This window comes from Neolamprologus multifasciatus, chromosome 1 (assembly GCF_963576455.1).
Source record: "Neolamprologus multifasciatus chromosome 1, fNeoMul1.2, whole genome shotgun sequence".
Lineage (NCBI taxonomy): Eukaryota > Metazoa > Chordata > Actinopteri > Cichliformes > Cichlidae > Neolamprologus > Neolamprologus multifasciatus.
The window spans coordinates 9,192,745-9,199,830 of record NC_140439.1 but is presented as its reverse complement, the minus strand read 5'-3'; positions in this window follow the sequence as shown (position 1 = coordinate 9,199,830).

Sequence of the window (7,086 nt, the reverse complement as noted above, 5' to 3'; positions counted from 1 at the left end):
CAAAAGAAATTTATGTAATTTTGCCTCTGTACAGTGGATTTGAAATCAGACAGGATGTGACTGTGCTGTGTGATATGAAGTGTAGACTTTCAGCTCTTTTTGCATTAACTGCTAAAAAATTGCTGCCACAACACTTCTGCCAATCAACAAGGTTTTGACAATGAAAATATGATTACTTATAAACAGTGTTGGTCAAGTTACTTGAAAAAAGTAATCAGTAACTAATTTCTGATTTCTTCCCCCAAAAAGTAATCCTGTTACTTTACTGATTACTTATTTTCAAAAGTAATTAGTTACTTAGTTACTTTTTTTTAAAAATGATTTACAACCTGAATAGGTAATAAAGCAATAGCTCTTTCAGCCCATTTCACTTTTTTCTGCATAATCCATCATACAAAATGAAAAAGTATTTTTTTTTAAACTAGCTTTATTAGTTTTAATCTTTTAACTTTACGCATGAAGCAAACATTAAATTATATTCAACATTCTCTGACTAGAAGAAATTTGTTTAACATTTAAACCTATCTTCTGCACATTCCAGCACATAAAATTTTTTTTTTTAGTGTTTACACTCACTCTTTCAAATAAATGCACGTAAAACACAGCAGAAAATCAATAAAATCAAAGACTCAGCGGTCCTGTTGCTCTATTTTCACCTGTATAGCAGGAGTGGGGCAGGCGGAGGTTTGCCCTGGTGCAGGTTTGTCGTAGCGGTCAGTGGAAGGATCTGGGAGTTTCACATTCCCGTGGCAGCGTACTGCCGGTGCTTGCTTTAGGGGTAAGGTCAGTACTTCCACGCGTTAAACGCTGCACGGTCATACTCTTTGCCGCACTCGTTATATTATCCATTGTTGATCTGCACACAGCTGTTGCCAACGTCACACTCGCTTAAATCATTGTCATGGGACACTCTCGCAAAAAAATCACGGTTTTAGTAACGCAGTAATGCAGCGTGCTTAGGGGAAAGTAACACTAATCTAATGACCTTTTTTGCTATAGAAATCCCTTACTTTACTCGTTACTTGAAAAAAGTAATCGGATTACAGTAACGCCCGTTTCTGCTTATAAATAACCAATAGACCCACAGGAAATGGGAGCCTCAGCGAAAACAAACAAGAGAATAAGGAGACCATTAAAAGCCACTCACTTAGACGCAGGTTTCCTCTAGTAGTTTATTTTAGCAAACTAACTACTAGAAACAAATAACGGAAACATAGTGCACGTTCTGATGGAGGTGAGGGAGGAAGACACAGAGACTAAGTTGCCTATTCCCAGCCTCCATGCTCTCCCTTCCCTGGGTTTATATTTAATTCAGTTCATTTCACTTTTATTTGTATGGCACCAAATCAACAGAACAAAAGGTAAGTCCAACATTAAGAAACAAAACAGAGAATCTGAAAACAATAAAATGAATTAGTGCCTGACCAGTGTCAGGTGCTTTTAGATCTTTTAGTTCAGCTAAATTCTAATCTGACCTTTCTGTTGTTACCTTGCTGTAATTACATCCACGAAGGTGCCTCCTGAGTGTAGACTTTGCCAGTGATACTCATACAGTATCATGTCAAGACTATCAATAGTGTTCTTGACATTCTAACAATGAATAGGTGACCCTGCTGAATGCCAAATAATACGGGTTTTTTATAGTAGCAATTTGCAGTTTTTGGCCATCTTATTTCATCTAGCTATCTATTTATTTTTGAATAGCATTTTCCACACACAAGTGATGCTATTGCTGATGTCACAGGCAACAAAAGCTAAATGGTAAATGGGCTGGTTCTACTCCGCGAGACAAATGCAAAGCATGAGGTCACAGATTGCTCTGAATGTTCACATAATAGGCAAACAATGAAAGGATTATTTTTTAAAGATCATGCTCACCATATGGTGCTAGTGCTGTTCATGGCTTCCTATCTTTTACAAGCAATACAGCAGTGAAGTCTCTGTTAAAGTCCCTGTGTTTGGATACTTCAGATGTAAAGCAAAGGAGACCATGTTACAGTGGGGCAAAAAAGTATTTAGGCAACCACCTATTGTGCAAGTTCTCCCACTTAAAAAGATGAGAGAGGCCTATAATTTTCATCATAGATATACCTCAGTGACGAGGGACAGAATGAGGAAAAAAACGTCCAGAAAATGACATTGTCTGATTTTTAAAGAATTTATTTGCAAATTATGGTGGAAAATAAGTATTTGGTCACCTACAAACAAGCAAGATTTCTGGCTCTTCTGTAAGAGGTTCCTCTGTCCTCCACTCATTACCTGTATTAATCACGCCTGTTTGAACTCATCAGTATAAAAGACACCTGTCCACAACCTCAACCAAGCTGGGAAGACTGAATCTGCAATAGGTAAACACCTTGGTGTGAAGAAATCAAGGTGGGAGAAATTATTAGAAAATGGAAGACATACAAGACCACTGATAATCTCCCTCAAATTCAAGATCTCACCCTGTAGGGTCAAAATGATCACAAGAACGGTGAGCAAAAACCCCAGAACAGCATGTAGGGTCCTAGTGAATGACCTGCAGAGAGCTGGGACCAAAGTAACAAAGGCTACCATTAGTAAAACACTACGCCGCCAGGGACTCAAGTCCTGCAGTGCTAGATGTGTCCTCCCGCTTAAGCCAGTACATGTCCAGACCCGTCTGAAGTTTGCTAGAGAGCATTTGGATGATCCAGAAGAATATTGGGAGAATATCATATGGTCAGATGAAACCAAAATAGAACTTTTTGATAAAAACTCTTCTTGTCGTGTTTGGAGGAGAAAGAATGCCATACCTACTGTGAAGCATGGGGGTGGAAACATTATGCTTTGGGGCTGTTTTTCTGCAAAGGGACCAGGATGACTGATCCGTGTAAAGGAAAGAATGAATGGGGCCATGTATCGTGAGACTTTGAGTGAAAACCTTCCATCAGCAAAGGCACTGAAGATTAAACGTGGCTGGGTCTTTCAGCATGACAATGGAGTGACACATCAGTGTCCAATGTAGTGGTTTATGCATTAAGGCATGAAGGCATGGACTTACTTGCTGAAGGTCAGTTTAGAAGAAAGGTGATTTAAGTGACTGAAATACTTAGCCCACCAGGCTGGTCTAAGTATTTCAGACACTGCTGATCTACTGGGATTTTCCCACATGGCCATTTCTAGGGCTTGCAGAGAATGGTCTGAAAAAAAAAAGAAAATATTCAGGGAGCGACAGTTTGCGGGAAAAAAAATGCCCTGTTGATGCCAGAGGCCAGAGGAGAATGGCCAGACTGCTTCAAGCTGATAGGAAGGGTAGAGTTCACATGGGCTCACCAAAATTGGACAATAAAACGTCATCTGATCTTATAAGACTCGACCTCTGCTGCGATATTCAGATGGTAGGGTCAGAATTTGGCATAAACAACATGAAAGCATGGATCCATCCTGCCATGTGTCAGCTGTTAAGGCTGGTGCTGGGTGTGTCATAGTGTGGGGATATCTTCATAGCACACTAAGTGAGTATTGTTTCTGACATATATGAGTGGACAGCATTTATTTTTACGTTGTGACTAGCAATCTAATCTTTTTGTTTTTTACAACCTCTGTAATGAAGTTTGTAGAAATTTATAGAACATGAAGATATGAAAATATGGAACAACAAGGTAAACTTTCATAGCCCATCTTTGGGGGGAGTTGTAGCTAATATTACCCAGCAGCCTAGTTTGTGCAGATGGATACTCTGAGCACAGCAGTTTTCTTTTCCCAAAGCTTTATGAAGTCTCCTTCATATCTTGAACTTGATGCTTTCCACTGATGTCAAAGGAAATGATTCGAAAAAGAAATAACAAAGTTGTTGGGGGGAGTTTTTTAGTGACTTTTTGACTGTAACCTTACACCACCTAAGTTAGCTAGTTGATTCACTCAGCATTCAAATGGTTTCCCGGCTCAGAGCGTAGGGGCACCTTCAAACCTGAAAACAATGAGCAGCATTTTTCTCTGTTTTCTGAATTGAAACAGTGTACACCAGTGTGCAACAGTATGCAGTTAGCTTAGAAGCAGGCTTTCACTTCTCTGGCAAGCTTTTCAGCAATGTCATCCAATCCCCAGTAATGTGTACATAAATCTTGCAATATTTAAACGGCAGCGTGCACAGTGAATCAGCTGGCATCTGGGCAACACATGGCTAACATGACACAGTGTTCAATGCACCATGAACATACACATGCACAAAATACACGTAGTATGCAATTTCAATTGGCCTCACCTGCTTGATGAAACTAGATATAATGAAATTAATTAATAATTGCCCTTTGGGGATAAATAAAGTGTATTTTTAAATAATAATAGATTGTATTTTGTATAGCAGTTTTCGAGACCTCAAAGCACTTTACAATTCCACTATTCATTCACACACTGGTGGAGGCAAGCAACAGTTGTAGCCACAGCTGCCGTGGGGCAGACTGACAGAAGCGAGGCTGCCATATCGCACCATCGGCTCTCTGGCCATCACCAGTAGGCGGTAGGTGAAGTGTTTTGCCCAAGGACACAATGACCAAGACAGACCGAGCTAGGGATCAAACCGGCAACCTTCCGGTTACAAGATGAGCTTCCCAACCCCCTGAACCACGGTCGCCCACGCGTATGAATTTGAAGTGTGAATAATACACTAACTGCTCCATAGTTATTTCATGTGTTATCACAAAGCAACTGCTGTTGACATTGTTGATTTTGGACATGATTTGGAGTGTATTCGAAGGAAAACAACTAGATGGTAGCCAAGGTGCTTTGAGAACTGATACTGCACACTTAAATATGTTTAGATTAAGGCCTCAGTTCCCCTGCAAAAATTCCTAACCTTACCTGTAAAAATGACAAACTGAGTATTTACCATACAGAAGGTGGCATTCCCAATCACCAATGTATTCCTGTTGATCTTTCCACAGTTTATCTAATCACAATAAAACACTGTGCCGCTGCAGCACCTCATCTCCTCTATCTCGCCTAGACACCGACACACAGCTTCACACACTACAAACATCTCCTCATCACCTGACTCTGTGTGAGAAGCTAAAACAGCATCCGCTCTCTGGAGAGTCCCATGTCAGCGCAACAAATTTGTATGCGCAGCAAACAGTGAAGAAGACTGTGCCAAATCAATACAAATTATGTGTTTAATAATGTTTCTGTGAGCAAAACACATTAAAATAAATAAACAGCGCTCATTATTATGTTAAAATCAGCTATTGCTTTTAAACCGTGTTATTTATTCAGTATACAATGAATGCGGGAGTGAATGTGAGTGCAAATGGTTGTCTGTCCCTGTGTGTTAGCCCTGCGACAGACTGGCGACCTGTCCAGGCTGTACCCCGCCCCTCGCCCTATGACAGCTGGGATAGGCTCCAGCGCCCCCCGCGACCCTGAAAGGGATAAGCAGAAGCGAATGGATGGATATATATATTTTGTCAAGTTTCTATTAATATCTCTGCGCTCTCCTGGACAGTGACATCACACACTGTACCTGAAGTCCTCTAAGGTCCTTCTCCCAGTTTTGGGGTTAAATTCCATAATGTTCCTTTTAGTTTTGTCTCTCATATAAAGATATTATTTTTTCACATCTGTTCCTGTTGTTCCTTCACTCTACAGCACTTCTCAGTTCTTTTCTGCTTCTTCTCTCAGGGAACTGGCATTATCACATCTATCTGACGTGCCCTTTTCTTATCCTTGTCAACAACTGTTAGCTGGTTAGCCAGCTGCTTGTCTTGAGGTCCCGCAGGATCTTAATTCTCCTGCTGAACTACTTTCAGTGGTGTCTTCCATTGGGACTTAGGGAGTTCTAACCCATATTCCACACAGATGTTCCTGTACACTATCCCAGCAACTCAGTTATGCTTGTCAGTATATGTTTGTGTCCCAGCTTGCATCTTGCATTTAAACATAGAACCCACTTGACTAAGACTCGATTCTAGTAAATCTAAGCACAGAGGCAAGAAAAAACAGTGAACAGAGAGCATAATTTTACTAGAGAAAACTAATACTAGAGAAATACGCTGAAGCTGTACATTTTCTTTCATGTTAAGCAAGGTCACAGGAAATGGTGCATGACTGTCAAGCATGGATGAAGGACTCAGTTCACTGCTTACACAGTTGCAGACACACAATCGCGCCTGTGCTCACTGGCATTCTCTCTAATTCCAAGGACAGGTGCTCTTCTTTCTTCGTACTGCCTCGCTGCAGAAAACAAAAAACATCTTCAGCAGATATGTCACGCTCATGTAGCACACACATAGGCTGTTCTTAGACATGCTCCCACTGTAGTCAGCACCATGCCAGAGGAATTTGGCCTGTTTTTGCTGTTCTGAGGGTTATTCACCGAAACAAAAGTGCACATATCCTGGCATACATTTCTTAGCTGTTATTATATCAGCAGCTTTTGTTTTTGTCTCCGGCTGTGCAGCTGGTATGATTGTTTCAAATGATAGGACTAACAATGACAAAGTCATTGCCGGATAAAATGTGTGAGTAACACTCATATGCTAAGTGCTTTCAGCGTTGTATTCATGTAAATACAAACAGTAATGAATGGTGGACAATAAGGGTCTCGGTTTTAGGTTGGAGACAGCTGCAGATAAACGGACTTATTCATAGAAACAAGCATCTACATGCACAAGAAAAAAAAAATCATAAATGAGACACAAAATTAGAAAAAGCTGTTCTGTAGTTGTCATTACTGCTGTGATCCACAATGTGGTGCTCTTTCATAAGGTAAAGCAGCTCATTACTTCTCTCAGTAGGATCCCCTTGATTTATAAAGGCACTGGCATTGTAATTTTTAAATATATACTCAGTTGTTTTCACAGCTAATGTTAGCTGAAAACAATTTTCTCAGCTAATCATACCTGAAAAAGAAACCCTGCTTATCTCCCGTGATTATGGATATTACTTGTGTACACAAACCATTCACGCCCATCATATTAACATATTAGGAGCAATATGTTTTGGGATGTGGGTCGTTATATATGTCGTTATATAAAAAGACAAATGCCTTTTGGTTTTCATTTTAGTCCTTGTAGATGACTCATTGATTGTACCACTAACTTAATGAGAGGCTGCTATAAATTAAAT